At 40.3% G+C, this 12365-nt stretch overlaps 1 pseudogene; it reads right to left on the reverse strand.

Annotated features, from left to right (window-relative positions):
* Nucleotides 1-1690: 1690 nt before the first annotated feature.
* LOC101286493 (fascin-like) lies at nt 1691-9885 on the reverse strand (annotated as a pseudogene).
* Between the last annotated feature and the right edge of the window lie 2480 nt (nt 9886-12365).

Genomic DNA, 12365 nt, shown 5'->3' on the forward strand with positions numbered 1-12365 from the left:
TTTATTCATTTCCTGTGGCTCCTATAACAAATTATAACAAACTTGATGACTTAAAGCAACAGAATTTTTTTTCCTTTATATTTCTGGAAGCCAGATACAGGAAATCAGTATCACTGATCCTAAATTAAGGTGTCAGCAGGGCCATATTCCCTCCAAAGGCTCTGGGGAGAATCTGTTCCTTGCCTCTTGCAGTTTCTGATGGCTGCTGGCATTCCTTTGCTTGTAGCCAAATCACTCCAAGTTCCTCTGTGGTCACATTACTTGCTCCTCTTCTGTCTATGTAGTAAAATCTCCTGATAATTTAAGTCCTCGTGGAATATTTCATAGAAATTGACAAATTGTTAGTAACATTAGAAAAGTATATTAATTTAGTCAATAATTAACACATCATTTTTAAAATTAATGAAATGAATTTTTAAAAATTAAAAATTTACCATGCCAGCTTTTAAAATACATGAAAAATTTTAATTACTGCTTCTTTTTTTTTCTTTTTTTGCAGACTTGTGTTATTTTATTTTGCTCTTTCCAGTCTGAAGCTACTATGTATCATGGGCATTTAGAGTTCTACAAATGACACTTTCAAAAAATAAAACACAAAGACACCCAGAGTGAGATGTATGGTAGACACTAACCAGAGGTGAGGGGAGCTGGCAGGGGCGGGCCTCAAGTCAGGGGCCAGGTGGCTTCCACAGGGCTCCTGGCTGAGCACAACGCCCAGCTTCATCCTCCTGACACCCAGGAGTCCAGTCAGGAGGGGAGAACTGATCACACCAGGGGCTCTGGCTGAGGCCGTGAGGGCCCCAGCACCACCAGGTGAGGACACGGGACTGGGGCTAGGGCACACTGGAGAGAGGGGGCCAATGAGAGCCCCCTGGTAAGGTGGGGACAGGCTTTGAATTTGGGGAGGTGCACCACCTGCCCTACCACTAGTGGGCAGGCAGGGCACTCAGGCCCGGAGATGCCGTCTCAAGAGCTCCCCACAGGACCCCTTTAAGACCATTCATGGCTACAACCAGGCTTGCCTGGGGCTGCTGTAGCAATAACATTTCATTAAAAAAACCCAAAAACCAAAAAACACTGATTTGGTCATTTTTCTGCTTCCAGTGAGGTCAGAGTGAAAGAAACGAGACTGTGGCCCCTGCGCCACAGCAGGATAGGCAGCGGCCAGGCCCCAGCGGCCACCAAACCAGGCCTACTCCATGCACAAGCGGCAGGAGCCAGCCCCCTCCTGTCCATCCGCAGGGATGGTGCACCAGGGGGGCCTCCCACAGGCTTGGGGCAAGAGCTTGGCTCCTGGGAACTGGGGGAAGGGGGGGTTCAGGAGGGGACAGGGGATTCCAGTTACACACCTGCCACTCCCAGGGGCTCGGGAAGGCCGCCCAGCCCTCCACTTCTCCTTGGCCTTTTCGGGGAAATAAGTCTCAGAGTCGTCTGAGGTCAGAAGAAAGAAGTTCTAGCCTCTCTCAGGGCAGAGAAGAGAGGGCAGAGGGAACTGAAATCCCTCCAAGGACCGGGTCAGAGCCGCTGACCGGCCCGGGGGGAGGCCACATGGGACAACAGGTGAGGGCACTGTTTTCTCTGGGTTTCCAGTTTGAAAGGTAAGGGGCTCTGGCCGCAGCGGAGCCCACCTGGAGAACAGTGAACAGGAGGGGTCTGGGCAGGGAGGAGAAGGGGAGGCAGGAGGCGGGGCCTAGTACTCCCACAGTGTGTGTGATGTGGTCGAAGGTGTCAGCGCAGGCCCTCAGGGCCCCCGCGTGACTTTCCTTCAGGTAGTGCCTGCCCACCTTGATGACCAACTTGTTGTCGCAGAACTCGAAGAGGAAGTCCACAGGGGTGTCGCTGCTCCTGGTGACCCAGGAGGCGTTGCCCACTATCAGTACTTGCCCGTGGAGTCTTTGATGTTGTAGGCGCCGTCTCCAAACTCCAGCGGGAAGACGTCTTAGCTGGAGCAGTTGGCATCCAGGATACCGGTGACCTTGTGGCAGCCAATGAAGCCGTGGTCCCCGCGGAACACGATCATGAGGCTGTTGATCAGTTTCATGAAGAAGAGCTCCGAGTCCCCTGCTGTCTCCACCAAGGCAGCCAGGTGGCCATTCTTCTTGGCTGTCACAAACTTGCCATTGGACGCACGCAGTATAATCCTCTGATCATGCCACTCGATGTCAAAGTAGCAGCTGGTGTCCTTGGTGGAGGAGGTGGACTGCACACCCCCGGTGGCTGTCAGCAACCAGTAGTTGCCCGAGTGGGTGCGGAAGGCGTGCTTTTTGGTATAGCGGTCGATCTCCAGCTGGAAAATCTGTTGGTTGGTCTCTTTGTCCTGATTGGCCGGCAGGTCCATAGCCTGGCTCGTGGACATGTTCCTTTAGTCGGCCCCCTGTAGCATGGGGGCTCTGCTCCAGGGCGAAGAGCTCGTCCTTCCCCACTTTGGTGCCCTTGCCCCGATGGTGCTTCGCAGTGGCGGAAAGCCACCTTGCCGGAGCAGAACTCAAGCGTGTAGCTGGTGGCGGGCTCGGGGTCCCAGTTGTAGCGCTGGTCCTGGAAGGCCAGCGTGATGAGCTAGTTGACGCCCCAGGGCATGTCGTGGTCCACTGCGATCTTGTCCGCCGGCCGCGCGCTCAGGTGCGCGTAGCTCTTGCGGGCCACGCTGCAGATGTTGACCTGTGGGTACGTGGCGATGTGCACGCTCCACTTCTCAGCCGGCGAAGCGGTCCGAGCGAAGCGCGACAGGCGGTCCTCAGTGCTGCCAAAGTAGAGCCGGTGTCCTTCGGACTAAAGAGACCTGCAGCCGTCGTCGTCATGCGCCACGATGGAAAAGTGCTGGGCACCTCGTGTTCGCAGGTTACGTTGCCATCCTTCTCTGCCGCCAGGTAGCTGCCCGCTGCCCAACTCATCGGGCAGCTGCACCAGCATCTGCATCTGCATCTTCTTCAGGCTGCTGGCCCACTGGTTCACCTTGGACCCGTACGTCTCGGCCGTCAGGTGCTTGTTGCTGCAGTTAATGAGACCGACCTCGATCTGCGGGGCCTCGGCCGTGCAGTTGGCAGTCAAAGTGGCCGCGAACCCGAGGCCCGTGCAGCCAGGGAGGTCGGTGGCAGGTTCCTGCGGCGGCCCCCTGCTCCTTTGTCAGCTACCTTGGCCATGCGCGCACCCTCAGCAGCGCTCTACAATCACCACAATTTTCTGACATAATATTAAAAAGAATAAAAATGTCCAGTGGAAAGAAAGCTAAAAATTGACTACATAAATTCCAACAATGATCAAAAAGGAGTACAGAAATATGAGTCAGTATGTTTTCATGGGCTTTAAATCTGAGTTTAAATATTAATTAATTAATCTCTTCCTTCATTCCACAAGCTGAAATAAACTGCAAGGGATATACCTAAATAGAATCAACTTGTCAAATTAAAGAAAAACACAATGTAATATTTATTCCAAATCATAAGAAGTTTGATCAGTGATGAGAAAAATGAGAATGTTAAAGCTATGATGGATGGTTTAAGTGTATCCTTCATAAAGTTCCATAGTAAAATTGTGCCAGGAATATTTTCAGATGCAAATAATAGAAAACCCCACCCAGAATGACTTAAGCAATAGCGGTGTTTAATTATCTTAAATAAAAGGAAGTCCGGAGATGAACAATCTAGAGTTGATACAACTCAATAATTTTACCAAGGACATTCTTCTACTCTGTTGTCTGAAGCTGGTTACTTTTTTTGACTGTAGGCATATTGAAATGTGGTTTCCAGATGGCTGCAACACCTCCAGACATCATGGCTGTATTCAAAGTAAATCACCATGGGAGATGCTGATAAAAATGGGTTTTTCCTCAGGTGGTTTTCTTTCTTTTTTTTTTTTTTCCAACAAAAGAAGAAAAATAATTCCAAGAAACTTTTTTCAGAAAACTTTATCTTAGTCTCAATAGTAAGAAATGGGTGATATGGCCACTGCTGGACGAAAAAGCGGATATCTGGCAAAGAAGAAAGTAGGCTTAGATAGTCATTACCAATCCCTGGAGTTGTGCAAATAACAGACTGGCATGCTTTAGCTGGGAAGAATAGGTAGTATGTCTACTGGTTAAGAACCAGACTGTGTGCAGCATAAACCTATAACATTAATGTAGTACTTGGTGAATAGTATATGATGATAAAATAATAAATTAACATGTGAATATAAGCAAACTCTATGATGCTGAAACACACCTATTAAATCAACAGAGGTAAGTTAAGATGGTGGTGTCCACCCATTCATTCATTTATTCATCCATTTAGCAGCTCATTACTGAGTGTTTATATCAGGCACTATGCTAAGTCCTAGGTATATATTAATGAGTGAAATAATCTTTGCCCTGGTAAAGCTGAAATTTAATGGTTGATCTAGAAAAAATTGTTTAACCTCTGGGAAATCAAGTGTACTTAAATATTACTGGTAGTATTTAAAATAAATTGTTGCAGTTTCCTCAGAGATAAATCTTACTCTTAACATCTGTAAAACTATAGGGTCAATCCTGTGAATGTACTTCCATTTCTCAAAATTTATTTTTTTCTGAAATATCTGACAATTTAATGAAACACTAGAAACAAACAGATACCTAATAGTAAGTGAACAGTTTATTAATCTGTGCTTTATTCATGCATTAAAATGCAATATGGCTATTGAAATGATGAGGTTTAGGGCAATAAGCTTATACAGAAATGTATGTATACAATAAGTGAAAAAGCAGATCAAATAAAAATATGTCGAAACTAAATAAAATCTTCCTTAGCATTCATAGATTTGAGAACTCCTCCTTCTTTTGCAATACCTAGGGAATGTCTCCTCGTCCTTAGTGGACCATTATCAATCTGCTGGGAAATCTTCCCTGATCCTTCCCCTACTCAATTAATTGATTTCTATCTTAGCACTAACAACCTTTTTATTAATTCCTATTTTATATGTTATTATGACATAGAATTAGTTATGCCTGCTTCTCTCGGAGTTGTCCACACCTCTTTAAAGGAAGAAGCAATCTTTCATTCATCTCTATATTGTTGAGACCTGAGACATGACATTTCATTCTTGTGTCCACAATATCTACAAATATGTTTGTCACAGAGAAGGTGCTCAAAGAATGTTTGCTGAATGAAGCCAGCAAGTGCTCAATAAACACTGGCTGAGTGAGTGGATGGATTCTCATAGAATTTCAGTCATATTGATGATCAGAATTGTATTCCAAATTGTTTAATAAAAATTCACGTTCATTAAATGCTTTTTTTCTGGAGAACATGTAACACTATTTTACATATGGGATGTTTTTACAATGTGAAATCTAATAAAATATGTATAGAACTTTGAAGTTCTATTATTTTATTTTATTTATTTATTTATTTTTGCGGTACGCGGGCCTCTCACTGCTGTGGCCTCTCCCGTTGCAGAGCACAGGCTCTGGACGCGCAGGCTCAGCAGCCATGGCTCACGGGCCCAGCTGCTCCACGGCATGTGGGATCTTCCTGGACCGGGGCACGAACCTGTGTCCCCTACATCGGCAGGCGGACTCGCAACAACTGCGCCACCAGGGAAGCCCTGAAGATCTAGTTTTTAAATGGCAGCTCCCTATGGTTCAGTTAACTTACCTGAACCTTCATGTGTGCCCTACCGAACTCAATATTGCACCTGACTCAGCTTTGCTTGATTAAGCCTGCTACATAGTTGGCCAGACTGATACTGTTGATGTAGCTCATTATCCTTAAATAACTACATGAATTCTTCTCTAGTTTAAGAGCCAAGATAACTGTACACTTGTTTTTTGTTTTGCATCTACATGAAAACAGAATGGGGGGGACCGTGGTTACATATACAGTGAAATCAGAGAAAAGGGTCTTACCCACTTTTATTATTTCCCTTTCAACAGATTACCAAAAAAGTAGCATTCACTGATTTTATAATGTTACATACATTTCAAGAGGGTTATTTTATTTAAAAATACTGAAGGCAAAGTCTTCCGACTCTTCCACTTGAATTAACACCAGGCTTAAACAAAGGAAAGAGCACCGAATGAGTGGTTCAAATAAGAATGTGTACATACAAGTTCTGCTAGAGTGTCTGAATTTAACCTAAAATATGCTGGATCTCTATTCCAAAGTTTTAATTAAAGTGCCTGAGTATTTCTATTTTTTTTCTTTCTTTTGTGGAGGTTTTACTATTTTATCCAATAAAGCCAGCTATCAAGATTGCTTTAAAAGCTGCTGACAAAGATAGACAGAAATAGAAGGTCTTTGATGTCAAATAAACAGTACTATTTTCATTACATGTGTTTCTACAAATCTCCATGAAAAATCAAGTTTGGGCTCCTTTTAAGAACAGGAGGTATTTTGTGTGTGTGTGTGTATCCTGGTTCAGGGGATATGGGGGAGTGATATGAAAGGATACAATGCAAAAGAAAAGAATTCTATCTCCTTTCTCTTAGCCAAATAGTTTAGGTTTAACTGCCCTTGTTTTTGTTGGACCTGAATAGAAAAGTGAGGTATTTTAATCTTCTTTTTCAAAACATACAGTCTTATGGAAATTTAAGTCAACAGCTGTTCAACTGTCAAGTCACAAGCTAAATTCAAGTCTGAGAAAAGAAGAAAATCTGTTTAAATGAAAGCTTATTTGAATGAAGGCCATGGGTTTTAGCATTTGTGTTTGAAAAAAAATTTTAAATTGTTACTAAAGTAAAGGATCTTTTGCTAGGATGACCTTTCTTTGTTGAAAATGTTGGAAAATCAATATTCAACATGAAATCAGAAACTGAAGTGTGTCAACTGTAGGATCGCCAGAAGGTTGAGGGAATTGAACACCATAAACTCATGAACTCTTCAAGATCAGAGGTTTGACCTAACACGATTTCTAGTATATAGAAAGCGGTCTAGAAAAATGCATGTTGGCATAGTGAACAAAAGGAGCAGTCAAAGAAATCAAGTAGTCACATTTTTCCCCCATTTTCCAAAGGTCTCTTATAATTGAGTTCTACTTTAGAAAGATTAATGATAGTTGGCAGGATATATAGTTGTGTGAAAGATAGGCAATTGTATGAATGTTTTTTAACAGTTCAGAAAATTAAGATATAAGCTCTTGGTCAAGAGTGGGGATAGCCTGTCTCATTGTGATACTGATTAATGGGTTGATTTTTTTCTTCATATATGATAAAAATTTGTGTTCATATGTGTTGTGCTTGAAAAGGTATGATAATGTAATTTTTTCCCAAAGTAGACTCTCTGGCTGCAAGTCTCTGCCTCCTATAAATGTAATGACCTTGATGAAAAGATACTGATTTAAAGACCAGACATTAGATTTGCAGATGCAGAAAATCAATGGTATTAATATAATAAAACTTATTATGCTCTTACAATGATTCACACTAAAAAGACTTAGGGAGGGCTAATATATAAATAAAATGGCAATGTATTAATTTATTATGGTGGTGGTTTCTCTAACCACCTTCATCCCAAATGTATGTCATATAGACAGAGTTGGAACCTATTGGGCCTATAGTCATTCCTGTTGAAAAAGTCAAACTATCACGTCCCTACACTTAATAACACCATGCTCAAAGGGGTCCTCCATTCATCATTGGTCTCTTTTCTGTTTAAATTGGTCAATGCCTCATGTGCAAGGCTTAGTGTTTTTTTATCCTGTACTGTACATTGTTCTCCCCAGTGTTTCCTGGACTCAGCTCTCTACCACACCTTTACCTCCAAAACTTTCCCACCATAATCTCTAAAACTATCAATCTGGAATCACCAAAAAAGCCCTATCATTAGCATCTTCATTTCTTTGCCATAAGTGAAACTTGACTCTCAGCAGAAGATACCACTTTAACCTGCCCCCTTAAACGCTAGCTGCTTATTTTCCCACACCTGTACCCCTGGATGGTGAAGTAGTATTACTGTACTCTATACTCTCCTGTAGTAATGCTAGTAATAAGTCCTCTACTCTCTTGTAAAACTAGCGCACACACGCACACCCACACCCTTCAACTCATTTGAGATCCATGACACTTCACTATACATTTCTCACCACTTTGTTATTGCCATCATCAACAGAAACATCTAGTACACTCCCTGTTGTTTACCAAAGCTTTTGGTGACTGTCTCATTAACCTTTCTCCACCCAAATCCTGCCTTTATCATCCTTGGTAATACCAGTGTAACCATGGACTCTCTATCCTTAATGTCCTCTTCTCTAAGACTTTTTCCTTAGCCCCCTCTTTCTCACATTCTGAATTTTATTTAAATGTAGATTATTTCTACTATGTAATCACAAATTCAGGTATCACTCTCTTGGATTACAACCTGCTTTCCTAGCTATGGTTGTTTCTGGGCCTCAGTGAAATTTGCAATTCATCGCCTTTCTAAATTCATATGATCCTTTAGGCATCTCAGTTCTGTTATCAGCATCCCTTTCCAGTCATAAAAAATTGCAGTAAATCTTACTCCAAGTTTCTTCCTGATGATTTCTTTACTGTATTGAAAGTGTTGGTTCCTTCCCACATTTTTCAAAACTGGAACTCAGCAATGCTTCCCAGACTTCCACAGACAAACCATTTTATCTCTTACTTCACAGAGAAAACATGATGATCTCTTCCTCAATTTCCCACTTCCATGCATAAAAAACTACTTACACCTGCCTCTATTTTGTCCTGCCTTCCTCTGCTGAAGCATATGTATTGGAGGCCATTCCCTCATACATCCTCAGAAATCTTTTCTTATAGAGTTCCCCATTATCTTTTATATATTTAACAATACCCTCACAATCAGATCCTTTCATCTGCATCTTCATAAATATAATGCATATATATCTATACAAATATATACATATAAATTATATATATATATATAATTGTTCCACTTTAATTTTGCTTTTTAATTTCATGGATTTTTTACTTTGATTTCTCCTAATATAAATATAAAATTTATATTTATATTTAAATATAAAATTATGTGGCTCTCCTCTCACCTGCTGTTATTTAGCTTACTGAATATTAACTAAATTAAAATGCCTGAAAGTTTCTTTTTTAACCTGAGAAACTTTTTTCTGTACTTTGAAGAAATCACAATTGTTTACAGATGAGAAGTTTCTTTACAAACTTCTAGAGACAGATTCTTCTGTTTATATGACATCTCGATATAAATTAAGATGTGTTATATATGACTGAAAAACTACTGTTAAAACAACAATCCTTTCTCTAGTGAATATATATGAAACTGTCTCTTCTATTCATGATGGCATCTTGTCTTCCACAGTAGGAAATAACACTCAAACTTCTGCACTTTTCCTGCAGAAGTGTCCTTCTCATGCTGTATGTATTTTCTTTCCACACTGGAAAAATTTTAACTAACAAAATAACTATACACATACACACATACATACATTTTTGTGTACATATGCATATATATAAATATACATGTGAATATTTGCCTATTGTTTGTATATATCTACACATGTATTTATGGCACAGTAACAATGCATATAGTCTTTATGTGGTTCCCCTCTCACCTGCTGTGTAGAAGCAACTGTTTATTTATGGATATCCTTTATCCATATTATGGATAAGCCTTTATTTATGGATATCCCCAGGGTTTGTCCCCATGTGTGCATAGGAAAACGTTCTCTCTCCTTTTGTGTAGCATCTACCACTTTTTTCTTCTCTTATTTGTCCTAGGGGAAGATGTTACCAGAAACAGGGCCCTGACTTCAGTAGTGAGTCAGTCATAACAGTTGATTTGCTGACCCTGTAGTCTCTGTAGCTTCTAGTCGAGACACTTCCTGATATCTGAGACAGGATGCTGATAACCTTGCTGTAGTATCAAATCCCATTAGGCTACACGTGTTGGTGCCGTTCTCCAACTCTGCACATGCCACAGCCATTATCAGTACATACCAAATTATACCCTGGGTTGGCCCCAGAAATGAGAATTCTCATCCCCTGACTTTTTAACCCCTAAAATCCAGGATCACACATGGCCTCTCTTGGCATAGACTGAGATTCAAAGTGCCTACCATGTACCAAGCAGGGTGTTGATTTTGGAATAGAAGAATCATACAAGTAAATCCTAATCTGATAGATTTTATATTACACAGCATGGGAGAGAGGTGTGTGAACAGCTATTGTGGTCATGGCTCTAATGAAAAAATGTAGAAAGTGTTATAAAACACAAAGAAAGAGATATTTTATTTTGCATGAGCATTAAAGTTAGTCACAGAAGACAAAGCCTTTTAACTGGGTCTTTGATGACTAGAATAAGTTCACCCTAGAGAGATAAGGGAAAGAAACTCCAAGAACCAAATTGCATGAGCAAAGGGATAAGTCATCAATGTTTGTATTCAGAACAGAATGTTCTGACCTGTTGAGAATAGAGGTTAAAATCTCAAATATCTTTATGGCTAAGGAAATTTCTAAAGGCAAACCAGCTAGATGTTGGAATATAGAAAAGGACTATTCATAAAGAATATATGTAAAGGACTTGTGTAATCAGTCTGAGAAAGTAGCTTCTGATGTTCAATTCCATATAATTGTTGCCATGTTAGAATGATGGGTTGGCAAAAACAGATTTTTTTAAATTTTAATAGAAAAACTGAAAAGATATGGATTTTTAATGTAAAATATTCCAGGTTTAAAATATTGGCAACTAATTACATTTTATTGAAGTTTTATTTAATTTTCTTTAAATCATTTTTATTTAATTTTTTGTCTCTGAAAGCTGAAGGTTAAGACCATTTAGGCATTAGGTCTTCTTTGGGTTATCAGTTTACAACTTGAAGGTTAAAATATAAGTGTTGAGGAGATGTACTGTAAGATATTCATACTGGGTTAAATTTGTTGCTCTTAGCTTGAAAGTAATAGGCCAATTGAGCACCATTCTCTTGCCCAACTCTTAGTGTTCCATCACCTTTCTTGGTAATCACCCCCTTTGCATTTCATGCAAAATATGCAAAGTTAACAAGATCAGATTAAATCTTATTTCCTCAAAATCCTTTTTCAACAGCTTCAACCCTCATTATTCACACGTTTCTGTGAACTCCAGTCCATTTATTGTCTCTATCATATTATTTATCAGTAGGTCATAGCAGTCTCTCTCTCTTTCTCTGTATCACATATTTCTCATTTAATTCCAGTATGGTAGAAAATGCATTTGAATAATTCCAGTATGGTAGAAAATGCATTTGAATAATTTCAATTATTTTAAACTTTTAGACCTACAATGTATGCTTCGTTAAGCAGAATATGGTCTGTGTGTCCACCTTACAGACATTTGAAAAGAATGTATTCTGTTGCACATGAATGAAATATTCTATAAATATCAATGGGTTCAGCTGATTGATAGTACTTTCAGGTCATCTGTGTCCTTACTGATTTAGTGCTCTATCAATTAGTGATAGAAGAGTTTTGAAGCCTCCGAATATAATTGTTCCATTTGTCTGTTTCACCTCTCAGTTCTATTTGTTGTTGTTTCATTTATTTGGAAGGTCCACAAATATTTAGGATTACTATTTTATCTTGATAACTGATTCCCTTAATCACCATGTAACAAGCCTCTTTATCACTGTTTAACAAGCTCTTTTTCTAATGCCTATATTGTCTGATAAAAATATAGACACTCAAACTTTCTTTTGGTAAGTGTTTGCATGGTATATAATTTTCCATTCTTTTGGCTTTAACCTGTCTTTGTCGTTATAAACAATATGGGTATCTGGTAGACAGCATATAGTTGGATCTTTCCTCTCACCGCTGTGGCCTGTCCCGCCACGGAGCACAGGCCCCGGACGCGCAGGCTCAGCGGCCATGGCCCACGGGCCCAGCTGCTCTGCGGCACGCAGGATCCTCCCGGACCGGGGCACGAACCTGCTTCCCCCGCATCAGCAGGCGGACCCCCAACCACTGTACCACCAGGGAAGGCCTGGATCTTTCTTTTAAAAAAGTTTTATCTGATTCTATGATCTCTGACTTTTAAAAATAATTCAGCTTCACTGTGGTATAATTGATATGTACAATTGAAAGGTATTTAAACTGTATATTGGGGTGATTTAATATATGTGTACATTATGAAATGATTCCCCCATATAGTTATTTTTAGTACAGAAGCCATAACCTCGCATATGTTTATTAATTTATTTTTAATATTTTTGTTGAGAACATTTAAGTTCTACTCTCTCAGCAAATTTCAATACACAATACAGTGTTATCAACTATAGTTACCATTTTATATTAGATTCTCAGATCTTATTAATTTTATAGGTGAAAGTTTCCCTCACCCCCAACTCCTGGAAACCACTCTTTTATTCTCTGTTTTTGAGTTTGACTTTTTTTTTCAAGACACCACTTATAAGCAGTTCCATTCAGAATTTGT

Source organism: Orcinus orca, chromosome 2 (genome assembly GCF_937001465.1).
Source record: "Orcinus orca chromosome 2, mOrcOrc1.1, whole genome shotgun sequence".
In the NCBI taxonomy this organism is placed as follows: Eukaryota; Metazoa; Chordata; class Mammalia; order Artiodactyla; family Delphinidae; genus Orcinus; species Orcinus orca.